The sequence below is a fragment of the Bos indicus genome, chromosome 1 (assembly GCF_029378745.1).
Source record: "Bos indicus isolate NIAB-ARS_2022 breed Sahiwal x Tharparkar chromosome 1, NIAB-ARS_B.indTharparkar_mat_pri_1.0, whole genome shotgun sequence".
In the NCBI taxonomy this organism is placed as follows: domain Eukaryota; kingdom Metazoa; phylum Chordata; class Mammalia; order Artiodactyla; family Bovidae; genus Bos; species Bos indicus.
In genome coordinates, this window is record NC_091760.1 from 154,946,171 (window position 1) to 154,967,187 (window position 21,017).

A 21,017-nucleotide genomic window follows, 5' to 3' on the forward strand; every position below is an offset into this window, starting at 1 on the left:
CTAACATCCTATGAGGAAAAGGACATTTTTTCATGGTGTTATTTCTTGAAGATCTTGTAGGTCTTCACAGAACCAGTCAATGTCAGCTTCTTCAGCATCAGTGGTTGGGGCACAGACTTGGATTACTGTGATGTTGACTAGTATGCCTGGAAACAAACCAAAGTCATTCTGTTGTTTTTGAGGCTGCACCCAAGTATTGCACTTTAGACTCTCTTGTTGACTATGAGGGCTACTCCATTTCTTCTAAGGGATTCTTGCCCACAGTAGTATATATAATGGTCATCTGATTTAAATTCACTCATTCCCATCCATTTTAGTTCACTGATTCCCAAGATGCTGATATTCAATTTTGTATCTCCTGCTTGACCATGTCCAATTTACCTTGATTCAAGGAACTAATATTCCAGGTTCCTACACAACACTGTTCTTTACAGCATCAGACTTTACTTTCAATACCAGACATATCCACAACTGAGCGTTATTTCCACTCTGGCCCAGCTGCTTCGTTCTTTCAGGAGCTATTACTAACTGCCCTCTGCTCTTCCCCAGTAGCATACTATACACCTTCCGACCTGGGGGGTTCATCTTCCAGTGTCCTATCTTTTTGCCTTTTCATACTGTTCATGGGGTTCTCAAGGCAAGAATATTGAAGTGAGTAGCCATTTCCTCCTCTAGTGGACCATGTTTTATCAGACCTTTTCATTATGACCTGGATCTCTTCACCCACCCATCCTGGGTTGCTCTGAAGGCATGGTTCAGAGTTTCATGCAGTGTTGCAAGCACGTTTGCCACAATAAGACTGTGATCCATGAGAGGGTATCCATACTTAACCACAAAGAACCAAAAGTTCAAGCCATTCGGAAAAGCTCAGGGGCAAGGTCCTTAAATAACAAATTTTCACCAAATTATTCCACAACTGTCTTGATTCACAGCCTAAGCAGATAAAAGACATGCAATATTTTAACTTGGTAATTTATAATAAAATGGATTTAACCTGGAAATTTACAGTGAAGTTTAGTTTTTAAAATGCATTTCAGCTAGACATAAACATCAGGCAGTGAAAATATTTAGCCTTATAATTTAAAATTCTGAAAGCTTACACCAAGCTTAACCAATACTAATCCACTCCAATATAAAAAAGAACTAAAATGAAATACCCCACAGTGTCTTTTTTGAGTTTTTATTTAAAGTTATTGATAATCACATTTTTGTATTCTCCTTAGCTGCTTTAAGTCTTCACTGTAGAGAGAGAAAGGCAGGTTTTAAAAACACACCTACATGCATATACGCATCCATGTAAACCTGCCCCCATAACTGCAAACTCTTCACTGGTACTTCTTGATCCTGACTGAAAACATGACAGTGAGTAACCAAACTTTTAAACTTAATGCACTTCCTTTAAGAATACACTTTTTAGTAAAGTAAAACCACAAAGATCAAAATTTATCATCACAAACTTTGCAAATGGCTAAAATTGGGGGGAAATAAAGGCAAGCAGTATAGTCCTGTATCTGTCAAAAAAGGACTTGAGCTTCTCACAGGGAAATGCTAATGACCCAAATAGCGTCTGAGTCTGAAGATTAACTGATACCTGAAGATCAGTCACACAGTCACAAATTTTCCCACTGAGATATCCCTAATAAGTACCCTAGTAAACAATGAACTCATATATATGGGAGTCTGGGAATGGAACCCCAAAATTGTTCTCAATAACCATTAATATTCTTTGGCACTGAATGTTTTTTTTAAATGACTGTGGTAATTCTTTCCATTATACAATATCCCAGTAAAATTCAACTTGAAAAGAAAACACCACGTTTATACTGTTTCTTCACATATCCAGCACTAAGAAGGAGATAAACGATCTTATCCTGCTCAAACCAGAACTTCATACCTTTGTTGGAGGACCACATACTTTATACCAGAGGGAAAGATAATTCTAGTAAGTTTCCAGGTTTATTCTGCTATTCTGTTTCATAAACACTGGATCCACCAAAGAATCGACTCTACCTTTATACACACATACAAACGCATATACACTATTAGAAACCTTCGCTTTTAAAACTTTTTGGACTACATCAAACTAAAATGCTTCTGCACAGTGAAGGAAACCACCATCAAAATGAAAAGGCAACCTACTGGATGGGAGGAGCTATTTTCAAACAATATTTCTGAGAAGGGGATAATATCTAAAACATATGAAGAACTCTTACAGCAAAAAACAAACAACCGCGTAATTCCATAGTGGTCCAGTGGTTAGGACTCCACACTTCCACCGCAAAGTCCAATCCCTGGTCAGGGAAAAAAGACCCCACACACAGCATGGAATGTCCAAATAACAAACAAAAAACAAAACCCAATTAAAAAATAGGCAAAAGATCTGTTTTGCCCAAAGTTTTCACTCGTCTCAGGTTTAAAGGATTTGTTAACAAAATAAGCCACTTGTTAAATACAAATAAATTATACAAATTTTTATTAGAGAACTATCTAGCTTACTTTCAAAGTACTAACATTAACAGAAAAGAGAAACAGAAAGAGCAGAGAATACATCACCAATTTGGGTTCTGACCAACATCCAGACTTAATTTGTGCTGGGAAGTCCTGTGTCACAGCACACCTGGAGTCCCAATCAGGAAAGGGTCCCAGGCAGCATGTCCACTCAGGGGGTGAAAATTCAAAGACTGCAGTTTGGGGTTCCCCCTTATAATCACAGGAAGGTCACAAACTGACATCATCATCCATCTGTGACCAAACCACAGCTTTGGTTTCCTGTTAATACTGTTTGTTTTGTTGTGTAAACTTGGAATGTAGTTATGCTTGGAGCTTGGTCGGCCAGCCCCCTCCAGGTCTCCACAGTCTTAAGATTTCTCCCCCATCTTATCTAAGGTGCTGCAAGCCTTCCACTCACAGCAGGCCTTCACTCCCAGTCACTCCCAGTCAGGGCAGTGTCCAGGCAGGTAAGAAACAAGGTCAGAGGCCTGCTCTGCTTTGTCTCTGAATAAACAAGACTATTCATTCATCTCCCTAACAAGATCTGAAAAAACATTTTTCTGAAGAAGACATATAGATAGCCAACAGGTACATGAAAAGGTTTGGCATCACTATCATTACAGAAATGCCAATCAAAAATAATCAACTATCAATTCACAGGTGTTACAATTATCAAAAAGAAAAGAAATAATAAATGCTGGAGAGGATATGGAGAAAAGGAAATCTTCATACATAATTGGTGGGACTATAAACTGGTACAGCCACTATGGAAACAGAACACAGTGTCCTCAAACAGTTAGGAACAGAACTATCATATGACCTGGCTATTCCACTTCTGGGTATTTACCTGAAGAACAAGAAAACACTAATTCAACAAGACATGTATATCCCTATGTTCACTGCAACATTATATATAACAGCAAGATATGAAAACAACTCAAGTGGGCACTGACAGATGAAAGGATAAAGAAGATGTATCTCTCTCTCTCTCTCTCTCTCACACACACACACACGGGAATACCAGCCATAAAAAGAATGAAATTCTAAAAAAAAATTGTTTTAATTAAAAAAAGAATGAAAATCATGCCATCTAAGACAACATAGATGGACCTTAAGAACACTGCGCTAAGTAAAAGAAATCAGAGAGAAAAAGACAAATACCGTATGATTTTACTCAAATGTGGAAACTGAAAAAAAAAAAAAAAAGTAAATAAAATGAAACAAAAACTCATAGATACAGAGAAAAGATTAGCAGTTACCAGAAGGAGGTTAGGGGTGAGTAAAACAAGTGAAGGGAGTAAAGCAGACGTGATGAACGGTGAACTGAACCTGTGATCATGATCACTCTGTGGTATATACCGATGTCGAATTACAATGTTGTATACCCAAAACCCACATAATGAAAAAATAAATTTTTAACAAACACTGTTTGTTGAATATCCATTCTTAAAATTTATTATATATTATAATATACTAAAATAATGGGTAACCATGGGAAAACTCCTTTTTCAGCAATTAAGTGGGCAAAATCAATCAGGCCTTAGGAAGGATCATTTCAAAAGAAACTAGTGGAGGTGATGGAATTACAGCTGAGCTACTGAAAATACTAAAAGATGATGCTGTTAAAGTGCTGCACTCAATATGCCAGCAAATTTGGAAAACTCAGCAGTGGCCATAGGACTGGAAAAGGTCAGTTTTCATTCCAATCCCAAAAAAAGGCAATGCCAAAGAAAGTTCAAATTACCACACAATTGCACTCATTTCACACGCTAGCAAAGTAATGATCAAAATTCTCCAAGCTAGGCTCCAGCAGTACGTGAACTGAGAACTCCAGATGTACAAGCTGGATTTAGAAAAGGCAGAGGAACCAGAGACCAAATTGCCAACATTGGCTAGATCATAGAAAAAGCAAGAGAATTCCAGAAAAACATCTACTTCTGCTTCACTGACTACACTAGAGCCTTTGACTGTGTGGATCACAACGAACTGCGTAAAATTCTTCAAGAGATGGGAATACCAGACCACCTGACCTGACTCCTGTGAGACCTGTATGCACGTCAAGAGGCAACAGTTAGAACTCTACATGGAACTGGTTCCAAATTGGGAAAGGAATACGTAAAGGCTGTACATGGTCACTCTCCTTTTTTAACTTATATGCAGAGTACATCATGCAAAATGCCAGGCTGGATGAAGCACAAGCTAGAATCAAGATTGCCAGGAGAAATATGAGTAACCTCAGATATGCAGATAACACCACCCTTATGGCAGAAAGTGAAGAAGAACTAAAGAGCCTCTTGATGAAAGAGGAACATGAAAAAGGTGGCTTAAAATTCAACATTCAAAAAACTAAGATCATGGCGTCTAGTCCCATCACTTCATGGCAAAGAGATGGGGATACAATGGAAACAGTGAGATATTTTATGTCCCTGGGCAGCAAAATCACTGCAGATGGTGACTGTAGCCATGAAATTAAAAGACACTTACTCCTTTGAAGAAAAGCTATGGCAATCCTACTCAGCATATTAAAAAGCAGAGACATTACTTTGCCAACAAAGGTCCATCTAGTCAAGGCTATGGTTTTTCCATTATTCACATATGGATGTGAGAGTTGGACCATAAAGAAAGCTGAGGGCCGAAGAATTGATGCTTTTGAACTGTGGTGTTGGAGAAGACTCTTGAGAGTCCCTTGGACTGCAAGGAGATTCAACAAGTCCATCCTAAAGGAGGTCAGTCCTGGGTGTTCATTGGAAGGACTGATGCTGAAGCTCCAATACTTTGGCCACATGATGCAAAGGTCTGACTCATTAGAAAAGACCCTGACGCTGGGAAAAACTGTAGGCAGGAGGAGAAGGGGATGATAGAGGATGAGATGGTTGGATGGCATCACTGACTCACTGGACATAAGTTTGAGCAATGTCCGGGAGATTATGAAGGACAGGGAAGCCTGGGGGGGTCACAAAGAGTCGGACACAACAGAGTGACTGAACAACAAGAAAGACACTCAAAAACTATGTTTAAAAAAAAAATTTTTTTTAATAATTATAATCCTTATAATTTGTTACATATGTATTATAGAAAAATAATGGGTAACCATGGGACAACTGTTTTCAGCAATTAAGGATTAACTTTAGTAATAAATTGCAAGTATTAGCAAGAAAATCAAATGGAGATAGTTTGTGCCTTGTTTTCACCTATGAAAAATATCTAGAAAGGTTGTATGACTTATTTCAAATTCTATATAGTTAGGAGTCATATCTTTATAATTATACATTTGAGCTTAAATTATCTTAAATTAAGTATTCTAAATTAAAATTACCTTCATGATTTTTATAATTAAGCTATTCTTATAATTTGTATAAAATCCTTTAACAAAAAAATTAGATCTAATCTAAAATTTTAAGAAGTTTATTTTCTTAAATAAAGTCATTAATTTTCAGTCACCTTTTCATTGGATTGACATTTAAAAAGATAAGCCCTCTCTAACAAAGGTAAATAAAATACATTAACTAAAGGTTATTTTAAGTTTTTAAATTTAAATTAGTGAGTTTTTTAAACTTTGGAATAATTTTTGGTAAACGCTTTTTTGTGTAAAAATTATGAACTTCTATATAATTATAAATGCAGTTTTAATCTAACTTATTTAATTTTACATAATCAAAGATATTTTAAATACTTATTATAACATTTAATTACCCTGTATTTGAGACACTTACTTTTTGCATCACTGTATGAAAAAAATTATAGGCCATGTGTTATTTCCACTTCATTTTACTGCCAATGTATTTATCACATATGAAAACTGATCCTTGTGTTCTAAGAAAGAATATACTGACTATGACATTATATCCATTTCTTCTCTTCAACAGCAGTTGTAAAAATTTTTAAAGTATAACTTATTCAGAAAACATTAGATAAGATTTTAAATATACTTATGGGTAAAGTTGATAGAATCACTTAGACACCTAAATTCAGTTTCCTGAATAGTTACTGAAAAGATTAAACTACTGTAATCAAATATTTATACAACATTTTTTTAAAAAATCAGAGCAACAAAATGTTAACAGGAGAAATATTTTTTTTCTTGTTCAAGATCCAATTATTCCTATATATTCTAATGCCAAAAAAATCAGGTAAAATAAATAATTGTTGGGAGTTCTTTATGATGCCTTTAACTTTTGTGAATTAAGCACAAACAGGGGTCAATGGCAGTCAATAAATACATCTTCTCCACAGCTTTACAAATAAACTAAATAAATAACGAACACTAAAAAATAGTTACACTTCACTTTACAAGAAGACTAACTTCCTGGACAAGAAGAACTGAAAAAAGACAGTGCATGATATTCTGTGTGCTATGAAATCTGAATGCAGGGAAAGCTGCAAATGGAATTCATGGACAGGCTTCTGAGAAATACTAGAACTATAAAAAATAATAATACTATTACAAACATGCAAGTCCCTCCAACCAAAATTTATAACAAATGGCATTCACGCTCTGCATTCAATTCACACAAACATAAAACCACAGTTGCTTCACTCTGTGTTTGACGTAAAAGAACAACTAGAGGTAAAGCCACCGCTGGCCACCCTGGTGCCGTGAGCCTCCTCCCACCTCACGAGTAGCCCCTAGCGAGAGTTTCCACAGAGCCTTCCAATTCATTTTCTACATTTTCATTTACATACTGAAATAACAGAGTTGTTGCTTTGTATTTTTTTTAATTTTTCATAATGGTATCAGCCTGAAAGTACCTGGTGTGTTTTTCACTCATTTTTTAGATCTACTAATATAGAGACAGAATTGTTCCCTTTTAACTTCTGTAAAGTACGGATCCCATAGGCCTATCACATTTTATTTATCCTTTCCTCCACTGATAGACATCCACGTTGTTTCCAATTTTGCACAACTACAATGTTTTACGAGCGTTCTTGCAAAAGTCTCTATGTTCACATACAAGAACATAACATGTTAACCATGTTCTCTAAAGCCAGGTTTCTCAACCTCCACACTCTTTACAAAATTTGGACTCCGAATTCTTTACTGTGAGAGCCTGTCCTGTGAATTACAGCATATTTAGTGCATTCCTGATCTCTACCCACCAAATGTCAATAGTCCCCAGATGTGGCAACCAAAAACATTTCTAGGCGTTGTCAAGTGTCCCTGGAAGATACAACTCCCTTGGTTGAGAATCACTGCTCTAAGGTCTATATGAGGTGACTTTCTGAGTTATGAGTACATTTTCCATTTCACGACATATTGCCCAACTGGTCTCCAAATAGCCGTATCAATTTTTACCCCCATCAGCATATGATACCACTAGTTTCCAGACACCCTTGTCAATACTTGATAATGTTATGATGGTTTAAATTGTTCCAATAAAAATAATCATTAATTTTCCAAAAGGAAACTACCATTTTAACTATTAATTTCAAGAATATGCGGTACACATGTGCTACTACTAAGAAGTTATGAAAACTCAAAGCTTACATGGAGGAAGTGACCTACATTTTATTCCCTTCTCTTTATTTTGCTTGGCCATTTTCTGGTACACGATTTTTTCTTGACATTGTTGTGTATTATTAGCATACAAATTTTGACTTTATAAAACTTATTTTCCCTAGAAGCTTCAAAATTATAATGCTTCATTCACATTTCTTCAAACCTTCAAGACCACACACAGAGTTTTAAACAACTTTAAGTATTTTAATTGATGTCATCACTTATAGAAAGGTTCATCACTCTTACACTTGTAAGTTGCTGGTCTCTAAATACAAAATTAGGCTAGAGAAACACTTTGGAAATATCTATCACCAAACTCCCTATCTGTGAAAGAATCTATATTAAGCAAATTGATTCTTAAACTGAAATCAGAATGAAGCAAAATGGTGGACTTTATATGCTAGCCTCCACATCCCATACCAAATATACAGAAATTCAGACTGGAATTTGTAGTTCCTGATTTCCAGGAGTTCCTCTTATAGTTCCTCTTTCTCCTGTAAAGATCAACTGTAGTTTATGCTCAGTTCTATGAGATAGCTTTATTATTTTTTAATTGAAGTATAACTGACATATATTAGACTCTATTTGTATATGCTTCAAAATGATCACCACAATAAGTCTAGTTAACATTATCACTATATAGTTACAGAATTTCTTGTGTTGATAATTTTTAAGGTTTACTCTCTTAGCAACTTCCAAATATGCAATGCATTATTATTAACCATAGTTGTCATACTTTAATTCACATTCTCATGTCTTGTTTACTTTGTAGCTAACTGGGTGTTTTTACCTTTTGACTCCCTTCATCCATTTCGCCCACCCTCAACCCTGGCAAAACGGCATGCTCTCTGTATCTATAAGATTGTTAAGATTCCATATATATACGTGAGATCTTACAGTGTTTGTCTTTCTCTAATTTATTTCACCTGAGGTGATATCTCATTGTTCTGATTTGTACTTCCTTGATGATTAATGACCTATAAGCCAACTGTATGCCTTCTTTAGAAAAATGTCTGTTCAGATCTTCCACCCATTTCTTAATTAGGTTGTTGTTGTTGAATGAATTCTTTACATGTTTCAGAATTATCCTATCAGAAATATGATTTGGCAACACCTCCTCCCTGTTGGTAGGCTGCCTTTTCACTTTGCTGATGGTTTCCTCACTGTGCATAAGCATTTTAGTTTCACTTGTTTATTTTTGGTTTTGGTGTGAAATCTAAAAAATTACTGCCAAGCTTGATGTCAAGGAGATTACCACCTATGTCTACTTCAGGTCTCACAGTCAAGTCTTTAATCCGTCCTGTGTTGCCTTTAATATAAATTCTCCTTTGAGCTAAGCCATCTCGTATAGGTTTCTATTACTGCCATCCAGAGAACCTAGTCTAAGAGAGTTGCACACTAAAACGATACTAGTTCCAAGCAAAACTAGATGGAAAACCAGAAGGTACACCAGAAACTAAAAATACCAGAAAGACAGAAAACAATATAAATTTAACTGAACTTTAAATAAGAAGAACCTAGTACAACTGCTGCAAAATACAAGTGTTTCTCTGAGAGTGGTCCAAATCCAGTTATTTGATATTGGAAGGTAGAGGCAATCTGAAGGCGGCAAGCGTATGAAGAATAAGAACGTCCAGGCAGGCTACCTCCCCAGACCCCTCATCCCCACACCGCAAAGCAAGGCAGCAGTAAGAGAGGCCATGACCCAGAACAGGAGGAGTGAGAATGGGCTCTTGGTTAACACCAGTGATAGAGGCCTGGAGCCCAACCTGAAGCATACATACCCCAACACTTCATCATTAAAGGTTCAGAGGAACAGCACAAATGATCAAATCAATGTTTCAGGAAGATTAACCCTGTGTCAGCAAGAAGGATAAACTAAGCAGAGGGAAGAATACTGACAGGAGAGCTAGGCAGGAGATGGCACAGGCACGTGAGGGCCCAAAACCCAGCCAGAGACTCTATGAACAGAAAACCCAGACTAGCCTAGATGGAACTTTTAAGAGTAGAAAGAACTTGTTGAATGACTTGATGTTATGAGAGAGAAAAAGATAAAAACTCAGTTCAGTCGCTCAGTCGACTCTTTGCGACCGCATGAACCATAGCACGCCAGGCCTCCCTGTCCATCACAAACTCCCGGAGTCTACTCAAACTAATGTCCATCGAGTTGGTGATGCCATCCAGCCATCTCATCCTCTGTCGACCCCTTCTCCTCCTCCCCTCAATCTTTCCCAGCATCAGGGTCTTTTCCAATGAGTCAGCTCTTCTCACCAGGTGGCCAAAGTATTGGAGTTTCAGCTTGAGCATCAGTCCTTCCAATGAACACCCAGGACTGATCTCCTTTAGGATGGACTGATTGGATCTCCTTGCAGTCCAAGGGACTCCCAAGAGTCTTCTCCAACACCACAGTTCAAAAGCATCAACTCTTCAGTGTTCAGCTTTCTTTATAGTCCAACTCTTACATCCATACATGACCACTGGAAAAACCATAGCCTTGACTAGATGGACCTTTGTTAGCAAAGTAATGTCTCTGCTTTTTAAAATGCTATCTAGGTTGGTCATAACTTTCCTTCCAAGGAGTAAGCGTCTTTTAATTTCATGGCTGCAGTCACCATCTGTAGTGATTTTGGAGCCCAGAAAATAAAGTCAGCCACTGTGTCCACTGTTTCCCCATCCATTTGCCATGAAGTGATGAGACCAGATGCCATGATCTTAGTTTCCTGAATGTTGAGCTTGAAGCCAACTTTTTCACTCTCCTCTTTCAATTTCATCAAGAGGCTCTTTAGTTCTTTTTCACTTTCTGCCATAAGGGTGGTGTCATCTGCATATCTGAGGTTATTGATACTTCTCCCGGCAATCTTGATTCCAGCTTGTGCTTCCTCCAGCCCAGCGTTTCTCATGATGCACTCTGCATAGAAGTTAAATATCGGGAGCGGCGTTAGGCATTACTGACAAAATGGAGGCATGGCCCCAGACCCCTCTCCTCATTCCGCAGGCACAGACCCGGGATGAAGGAGTTAGGCCTTGTAATTCTGACTTGTTGTTTCCTCTCCTCGGCTGAGTTGACTGAAAAGGAATATTAAGGTGCTTATTGTTCTTGAGAGGAGCATGAGAAGGCACAAAGCCTTCTGCAGCTGTGCTCAGAGAATAATTCATAAAGTTAATCACTGCCATTTGTTTAAGGACTTTTACAAGAGTGTTCCAGGATGAGCACAGAGGCTACAGCTTGAGGCCATGGGAGGGATTGCTATCTGAAGCCTATTTGTGAGGAAAATGTTTATGGCAAAGGAGTTTACTGAATTTAGGGCTTAGAAATAATTAAAATAGAAGTTAAAGACTTAAGGAATGTTGTAAAGTTAGCATATTTTACTATAGCCTATAGAGGTTAGGAATTTTAGAGATACTATAGCTAGTATCTATATACTAGAAGCCTTTTTAAGAGATAGTGAGCTCAGGATGTTAGGGGCAAACAGGATTTAGAAAGATAAGAAATAAACTGAGGAATGTGGCATGAGTTACAGTGTAATCACAAGTTAACTATAGGACACATTAGAGGAAATAGATAATAGATGGTAAAGCTGATTCCAAGAGAATCAATGAAGCAGGAACTCTGTTTGAAGAGCAACAATGATTTACACAGATAATAAATCTGGGTGAGGGGGAACTGAAAATGTCAAATCTATGACCTAATGTTTTTGTAAAAGTATAAAAGAGAATCTTAAACTTGAAATAAACACGGAGTCCAAGAAACTGAGAGGCTGTCTTATCGCCAACACCGTCCATCTCTTCAGGTTGAATCCCTGGCTGCTGGAGCTGGACTCCGGCAGTTAAATAAGCAGGGTGACAATATACAACCCTGATGTACTCCTTTTCCTATTTGGAACCAGTCTGTTGTTCCATGTCCAGTTCTCTAACCTTGCTTTCTAACCTGCATACACGTTTCTCAAGAGGCAGGTCAGGTGGTCTGGTATGCCCATCTCTTTTACAATTTTCCACAGTTTACTATGATCCACAGAGCCAAAGGGTTTGGCATAGTCAATAAAGCAGAAATAGATGTTTTTCTGGAACTCTCTTGCTTTTTCCATGATCCAGAGGATGTTGGCAATTTGATCTCTGGTTCCTCTGCCTTTTCTAAAACCAGCTTGAACATCTGGAAGTCCATGGTTCACGTATTGCTGAAGCCTGGCTTGCAGAATTTTGAGCATTACTTTACTAGCATGTGAGATGAGTGCAATTGTGCGGTAGTTTGAGCATTCTTTGGCATTGCCTTTCTTTGGGGTTGGAATGAAAACTGACCTTTTCCAGTCCTGTGGCCACTGCTGAGTTTTCCAAATTTGCTGGCATATTGAGTGCAGCACTTTCATAGCATCATCTTTCAGGATTTGAAATAGCGCAACTGGAATTCCATCACCTCCACTAGCTTTGTTCGTAGTGATGCTTTCTAAGGCCCATGTGACTTCACATTCCAGGATGTCTGGCTCTAGGTCAGTGATCACACCATCGTGATTATCTGGGTCGTGAAGATCTTTTTTGTATAGTTCTTCTGTGTATTCCTGCCACCTCCTCTTAATATCTTCTGCTTCTGTTAGGTCCATACCGTTTCTATCCTTTACTGAGCCCATCTTTGCATGAAATGTTTCCTTGGTATCTCTAATTTTCTTGAAGAGATCTCTAGTCTTTCCCATTCTGTTGTTTTCCTCTGTTTCTTTGCACTGATGGCTGAGGAAGACTTTCTTATGTCTCCTTGCTATTCTTTGGAACTCTGCATTCAAATGGGTATATCTTTCCTTTTCTCCTTTGCTTTCTCCTTTCTCCTTTGTGAAAAGGGAAGCAAAAAGCAAAGGAGAAAAGGAAAGACATATCCATTTGAATGCAGATAAAGACTACTTCATTCATTTGTTCAGAAAATACTTACTGTAAGCTTTATTACTGTATCACTACCACTCAATATTATTAAATTACCCTGAGGACAAAGAAGTCAAAAGGAATCCTAAGTGCTTGGGGCTGGTGCACTGGGACAACCCAGAGGGATGGTATGGGGAGGGAGGAGGGAGGAGGGTTCAGGATGGGGAACACATATATACCTGTGGCGGATTCATTTCGATATTTGGCAAAACCAATACAATATTGTAAAGTTTAAAAATAAAATAAAATTAAAAAAAAAAAAAAAGGAATCCTAAGAATTTGGCTCTGAGAAGGTAGCATGAGGTAAATAAAAAGTCAGAGTAGTATAGTATATGTTAAAATATGTGATTATTTCAGCTTGAAAAATGAGTTTTGTCCTGTGAGTTTTACTTTTATGTAAAAATAAAAGCATTCTTATACCCAACAAATTTGTAACAGTCCTTAACCTTGGATTATGAGATATCTGAGATGTGTAAAAGAATACATATAATTCATATTATAAAGCACAATAACAAAATGAGTATGATGAACTCATGTCTGAACCTAAGAAGTAAAATACTACCAATTTCTTTAAGTTCCTGGTGTGTTTCTCCCCAATTGCAACCTTCTGCCCCACATCCAACAAAAGAAATCATTACCCTATATTTTCCTTTAATCATACCCTTCCTCTTTCTTAATACTTGACCTTCTATGTACAATTAAACAATATGTTTAGTTTTTAACTTGTTTTGAAGTCTCTAAATACTTAAATACTAAAAATAGCACTATGCTATGTATACTTTCTATGAACACTAACATTTATTCACTAAATCCTGCTTCTAAGACAAGCATGAAGCTGTAAACCATTCATCCGCAGCACTACACAGACTTCAGTGCATGATGCGCCACAACCGACTCATCTTCCTGCCACCAGTGTGCATTTGAGTATTTTCAGGTTTTGCTGTTACAAACGATGCTTCCACAAAACATTTCTGAGCACATCTGCGGGTGTACACATCCAGGAAGTTTTCTAACATATCCAGGAAAACTGTGTCACAGGTTACACGCATGTTCAATTTCACAGATAATGCTAAATTATTTTTACTTTATTACTTACAAAGACACTATTTAAGTTAGAAAACCAGGGACTTCCCTGTCAGTCCAAGAATTAAGACAGTGCACGTCAGCTGCAGGGGGCACTCGTTCAACCCCTGGTCAGGGAACTAATATTCCGCATGCCATGCAGCATGGCCAAAAAATAGCATTAGAAAGCCAGTCTCATGGAACACAGACAATGTAAAATACATGCCTAATTAAATCTCAATCACAGGTAAGTACTCAAACCCATATTAAAAATAATCATCCCCATTCTGTCACTGTCCAGCATCACAAGTTAACATCATATGAACATCTCCACGAAAATGTCTCCTTCCTCTTTTCTCTTCTCAGTGGGCATTTTCATATCAATATGCTACTGTCTTAGACAAGATTCTCTAGGTGCCAACAAACAGAAACCTATACAAAGGTTAGCGCCATGTAAATACTCACATTAAAAAGAAAGTAAGAAAAGAAAAAAAAAGAAAGAAAGGTATCTCACAGAACTGATGAACAGGAATTATTATAACTGGGGCTGGAAATCAGGAACCACAAAGCTACCCAAAAATAAAGCAATTCATCCTTCCTGGGATCACACTGTCTCTGTAATTGAGTCAGTCTATCCCTGGCAGAGGGTTCATTCTGCTCTGCACACACAGGTTCCCTCTGCCAGGATCTATATCACCATGGGTAAGCATGGCTACTCCAGCTACAGTTTTACACATCTTTCTAGAAGACAAGCCCAGTAGAATTCACCCTGCATCTTTGCCTTCCAACAATTACAAAATGTTGAAAACTTCTTAGCCCACTTTAGCACAAAGGTCCATCCCTGGGTACAACAGCCATGTATTAGGAATGTGAGGGTCCCACTTACCAACACAGCTGCAGAGTTCCACTCAGGAAATAGAGTTACCACTTCTCAGACACAAGGGACCTCAGCCCAAGCGGGCATCACAGAAAACTTCTACAACCACCACCAAAGGAAACCACTGACAAGTATAATAGACAAACCTGGACAGTGTATTAAAAAGCAGAGACATTACTTTGCTTACAAAGGTCCACAGAGTCAATGCTATGGTTTTTCCAGTGGTCATGTACAGATTTGAGAGTTGGACAATAAAAAAGGCTGAGCACCAAAGAATTGATGCTTTTGAACTGTGGTGCTAGTGAAGACTCTTGAGAGTCCCTTGGACTGCAAGGAGATAGAAACAGTCCATGCTAAAAGAAATCTACCCTGAATATTCACTGGAAGGACTGATGCTGAAGCTGAAACTCCAGTACTTTGGCCACCTGATGCGAAGAACTGACTCTTTGGAAAAGACCCTGATGCTGGGAAAGATTGAAGGCGGGAGGAGAAGGGAACAACAAAGGATGAGATGGTTGGATGACATCACCGACTCAATGGACATAAGTGAGTAAACTCCAGGAGTTGGTGATGGACAGGGAGGCCTGACGTGCTGCAGTCCATGGGGCTGCAAAGAGTCAGACATGACTAAGCAACTGAACAACAAATAATAGAGTGGAACCTAAAGGTCTTCCTTGTAGCTCAAACGGTAAAGAATCTGCCTGCAACACAGGAGACCCAGGTTCGATCCCTGGGTCAGGAAGATCCTCTGGAGAAGGGAATGGCAGTCCACTCCAGTATTCTTGCCTAGAGAATCCCATGGACAGAGGAGCCTGGCAGACTACAGTCTGTGGGATCGCAAAGAGTGAGACATGACTGAGCAACTAACACTACCCCTACTACTGTAAGGAGCCTACCCCTCTCACTCCACACCACAGCTCGCTGACTCCTGTCATCAGCAGTCAAAAGTGAAATGTGCAAATAAAGTACCCAGTAGTCATTCTGAGAGCAGATACCAGCTTATTGTTACATCGTCCTCTACTCTCAGGGCCAACAGTTACTACCTTTTATGGTTCTCCTATTAAACTCTTTTTGCAGTATATGATGCAACTAACTATCCTTAACTTGAACCTCTCTCTTGATTTATCTGGCAAAATCGTCTCCTGGTTCTTTTCTGATCTCTCAGTTTCCTTACTCACTCATTTTTTTCTGCCCACCCTTTAAATATAAATAGTCCATAGCTATGACAGCAAAACCCCCAAAAAATACATGAATTAGCCATCACCAAAATTTAAAATTTTCATGCTTCAAAAGACAAACTGGCACTTCAACAAACTGAAAGGACAACTCACAGAATGGGAGAAAATGGTTCTAAATCATGTATAAGGGACCTGAATGTACAATATATAAAGAACTTTTACAGTTCAATAATAGACAAATAACCCAATTAAAACTTGGCCAAATCTGAAAAAATATATACAAATGGCTAATAAGCATATGAAGAAAAATGTTCAACTTCATTAGCCATCAGGGAAATGCAAATCAAAACCACAATGAGAAGTCAGCAAAAGAGCAAAGTTGGGAGGCCCCACATTCTCTAATCTGACAGAAACATAAAAAAAAAAACCAAGCAGTAACTGTCAGAACCAATGCTGTTAAAACTATGGAAAACGACAAAAGGTTTACAACAGCCAAGCAAATACTGCATCAAGGAAAGGCAGTTTCCCACCAGCAGGACAGCTCTGCGGGGTTTCCGAGTGTGGGCCCCATCTCTTTGGTGACACGGGCAGCCCGCGCTCGCATCTGCAGCCTGGGTCCCTAGCTCCACGGAGAGCAGAACAGAGCTTACTCACAAATGAGTGTGCCTGCTCTCATCTGTCTGGGGATCCCCTGAAGGACTAACAGAAGGCACTCAGCTCTTTTTCACCTCACATGGAACTCGAGCTAGAAAAGCAAGAGTCATCTGAAACCACAGAGAGCAGAACTAACGATGAAAGGTGCCCGTGACAAAAGGTTACCATCTTTATACCACAGGTCACCCAGATGCGGGGGCAAAAGCTGGGGAGGGGGTCCCCTTTCACAAATAAGCATGGAGGGTAATTCAGAAGACAGTATGCATGTCCACAGCAAGATGCAACCTCAGAACACCCGACAGAACGCTAAGCTTCTACCTTGCATTCATCACTGAGCGCCATGCAAGCCTGGCTGAGGATTGAAAGGCTGCCCCAGAACAGGGCTGATCTACAAAGCCCAGGAGAGACATTCTTCTATTTGTTTGTTTAGGACTTTGGGGGGAAGGGGGAATTAAGTCAGCTCCTGTCACTCAAAGCCATCTGTCAAAACACTAGCTGAACACAGGCAAAGGAACGGAAAATGTACCAACCACACACGACAAGGAATCATCTTTGCAGAGAATGGTTTTGGAAAATCACTAAAACAAGTCACAGCTTTCAACAATCAAAAAAAAAAAAAAAAAATCAAACCCTGAAGAAAGTGGAGAATATGATTCACAGAATTATCACATTATAATAGTCATGTTTAGATGTCAACAAAAAAAACCCATAAGACATAAAAAGAAACAGCAAAGTATTCCCCATTCAAAGAAAAAAATAATTTACTGTAATGTCCCTTAGGAATTCCAGACATCATGTTTATTGGACAAAGGATACATTCAAAAAAGCTTGGGAAAAAACATGAAACATGAAAAAGGAAAAACAACGTATCACCAAAATTAATAAAGTATCAAAAAAGAAATATAAATTATAAAATGGAACCATGCAGAAATTTTGAAGCTGAAAATTACAGTAACTACAATAAAAAAAAAAAAAAAACGCACCAGCGTGGCTCAAGAGTGATTTCAGCAGGCAGAAGAAAAATCGAAATTACTGACTCTGAGGCAAAGGGAAAAGGTATGAAACTGAACAAAGCCTAAGGAACCTGGTGGGACACCACCAAGCTGACCACAGAGACATTAGGAGAATTGCAAGGAAAGAAGAGAAAAGAAAAGGGACACAGAGAGTATTTGAAGAAGTCAAAAATCCTCCCAAATGAGATGAATTCCATGAATCCACAAATTCAAAACCCTCCATAAACTCTAGGTAAGATAAACTCACTATAATCAAACTGCTGAACTGCAAACAGAGAGAGAGAGATCTGAAAGCTGCATGAGAGAAAGGACTTGCCAAGTACAGGAAATCCTCAAGAAGACAAAAAGTTGGTGTCTTACGTCAGAAAGCAAGGAAGCCAAAAGGTAGTCAGATGACATGCTTATGCACTGAAAGAAAAAAACGTAAGTAATGAGTGAAAGCTACTACACACAGAATGGATATAAACATCTTGCTGTATAGCACAGAACTATATTCAACATGTTATGGCAAGCCATAATGAAAAAAGAATATTTAAAAAAAGAATGTGTGTGTATAAATAACCAAGTCACTTTGCTGTACAGCAGAAATTAACAATGTTGTAAGTCAATTATATGTCAATCTTTAAAAAAGAAATAAAAAACTTTGTAATGGTTCATCTATGTGTCAACTTATCTGGCCTCCAGGACACGTAGACATTTGGTCAGATGTTATTTTGGGTGTTTTGGGTGTTTCTGGCCAAGGTTAACATCTGAATTGGTTGCCTGAGTAAAACAGCTACCCTCTGTAAATGTGAGTAGGCTTCATCCAGTCAACTAAAGACCTAAAAAGACAAAAAGGCCAAGTGAGAAGGAATTCCTCCTGCCTGACTGCACTGAGCTCTGACTTCAATCTTCTCCTGCCTCTGGGCTCAAACTGAAACAACGGTTCTTCTTGGACCTCAAGTTTGCCAGCTTTCAGTGCTGCAAGTTACATGACCGGTTCTCCTGGTCCTCAGGCCTTCAGACTAAGACTGGAAGTGCACTATTGGCTATCTTCCACCTTCAGCTTGCAGAGGATAGCTCTTAGGACTTTTCAACCTCCATAACTGCATGAGCCAATCCCTTATGATAAATCTCTTCATATATACATATATATACATATATACATATATATATATATATATATAATATAATCACACATACATACCACACCTTATTGGTTCTTTTTCTCAGGAAAACCCTGCTTGATACAACTGTCAAGCAAGAATCCTATACCTGGCAAAAGTGCCTTTCAAAAAAAGAGAAATAAACACATTGCCTCAGGGGCCTCCCCGGTGGCTCAGATGGTAAAGAATCTGCCTGCAAAGCAGGAGATCCTGTATCAGGCAGATCCCCTGGAGAAAGGAATAGCAACTCACCCCAGTATTTTTGCCTGGAGAATGCCACAGACAGAGGTGCCTGGCTGGCTATAATCCATGAGGTGATGAACAGCTGGACATGTCTGAGGGACTACTTCGACTTTCACAGAGACATTCCCAGATAAACAAAAACTGGCAGAGTTCATTACTACCAGACCTATCCTATAAGTAAAACCAAAGGAAGTCCTTAAGTCTAAATGAAAAACAAAAAAAACACTAGAAAGTAACACAACACCATATGAGGAAATAAAGATCTTCAGTGAAAGTAAACACACGGGCAAACACAGAGACCACTATTACTGTATCATTGATTTGTAACCTCACTGTTAGAAAATGGAAGCCAACTCACTGGAAAAGACCCTGCTGCTGGGAAAGACTGAAGGCAGGAGGAGAGGGGACGACAGAGGATGAGACAGATGGAAGTGTTAGGTAGGCAGAATAGGGAAAAGGAGTCCAAAATGGCAGTGGCTAAAAGACAAGGAAGGTCCAAGGACCAGAGTGAAAACTTCGGGCAGAACAAACAGCACTCCTGGCTAAGCCCAATTTGCATAGGGCAGGCCCAGGTGGAGGAAAAAACATATAAAAGGAGGAGCCAAAGCGCTTTCTCTCGGACTCTCTCTCCCGCGTACGTGCGCTCTTTTCTCTCTCTCTTTCCCTCTCTCTCTCTCTCTCTCACTCTCCTGCTATCTTCTAAATAAAATAGAGCTGTAACACTGATTTGCCTAAGAGCTGTAACACAGTTTGTCCAAGACCCGAGAGCTGTGATGCACCAAGGGCTTTAATGTCTGTCGCTCCAATTCTTTGTTGTGACGAGACAAAGAACCGAGGAACATACACTCGCGTGACAGAAGGCATCACCAACTCGATGGCTGTGAGTGTGAGCAGGCTCCGAGAGATGGTGAAGGACAGTCAAGCCTGGCACACTGCAGTCCAAGGGGTCGTAAAGAGGTAGACATGGCTGAGCGACTGAACAACAAACTCCATTGTTGACATCCTCCACAATTTAAAGACAAATACATGTTTTAATTATGTATTTATGTTGCTGACTAACAATGTGTTCAACATAAAGATTTAATTTGTGACAACAACACACACAATGGGAAAACCAAAGTGGTGTAGCACAGACAGCCATGCTACTGCAGTCAAGCTGGTGTCAATGTGAACCAGACTGTTATTAATTTAGGATGGTAACAGTCATCCTCATGGTAACCACAAAGAAAACAACTAAAAATGTAGGAAAAGCGAAGAGAATCCCAACAGTTCACTCCAAAAATCAATTAAACACACAAAAAAAGACAGTAAACACACAAATTACCTAAACTAACTCAAGAAGAATTAGAAAAATTTCAATGACCTGAATTACTAAAGAAGTAGCATCAATAACCAAAAACTTCCCAACAGAGAAAAGTCTAAGAACAAATGGATTCACTGGTGAATTATACCAAACATTTAAAGAATTAACACCAATCCTTTTCAAACTCTTCCCAAAAAAGTCAAGAGGAGGGAAGATTTCCTAACTCATTCAGTGAAGCCAGCATGACCCGGATACCAAGGACAAAGGTGTTACAGGTAAGAGAACTGAAGGCCAACACCCTTTGTGAATATAAACACAAAATCTCAACAAAGTTCTAGCAAGCTCAGCTCAACAGCATATTAAAAGGATTACATACTATTACTAAGAGGGATTTACCTCAAGAACTCCACGATGATTCAACATAAGCAAGTCAGTCAATGAAATCCACGTTTAACAGTATGAGAGGGAAAACACACACACATAATCCTATCAGAAAATGCAGAAAATGCATTTAACAGCATCCAGACCAACCTGTCATGATAAAAACACTTAGAAAACTGGAAGTTGTAGGGAACTTCCTCAACCTGATAAAGGGCATCTACAGAAAATCCAGAGGTAAGAGCATATTTCATAGGAAAAACAATTCTCTC

The 21,017-nt window shown here is 38.7% G+C and overlaps 1 protein-coding gene across 14 annotated transcripts in view; it reads right to left on the reverse strand.

Annotated features, from left to right (window-relative positions):
- The window catches only part of TBC1D5 (TBC1 domain family member 5), a 592,732-nt gene that overhangs the window by 534,293 nt on the left and 37,422 nt on the right, over positions 1-21,017 (reverse strand). The window contains exon 1 of one of the 14 annotated variants that reach the window (XM_070772594.1): positions 2,554-5,801. The exons of 11 other annotated variants lie outside the window; for them this stretch is intronic. The gene's annotated coding sequence lies outside the window, so the exon portion shown is untranslated. Of the gene's footprint in view, positions 1-2,553; positions 5,802-21,017 lie in introns of those variants that run through there. 2 more of the 14 variants (XM_070772435.1, XM_070772188.1) reach the window with 2 other exon arrangements.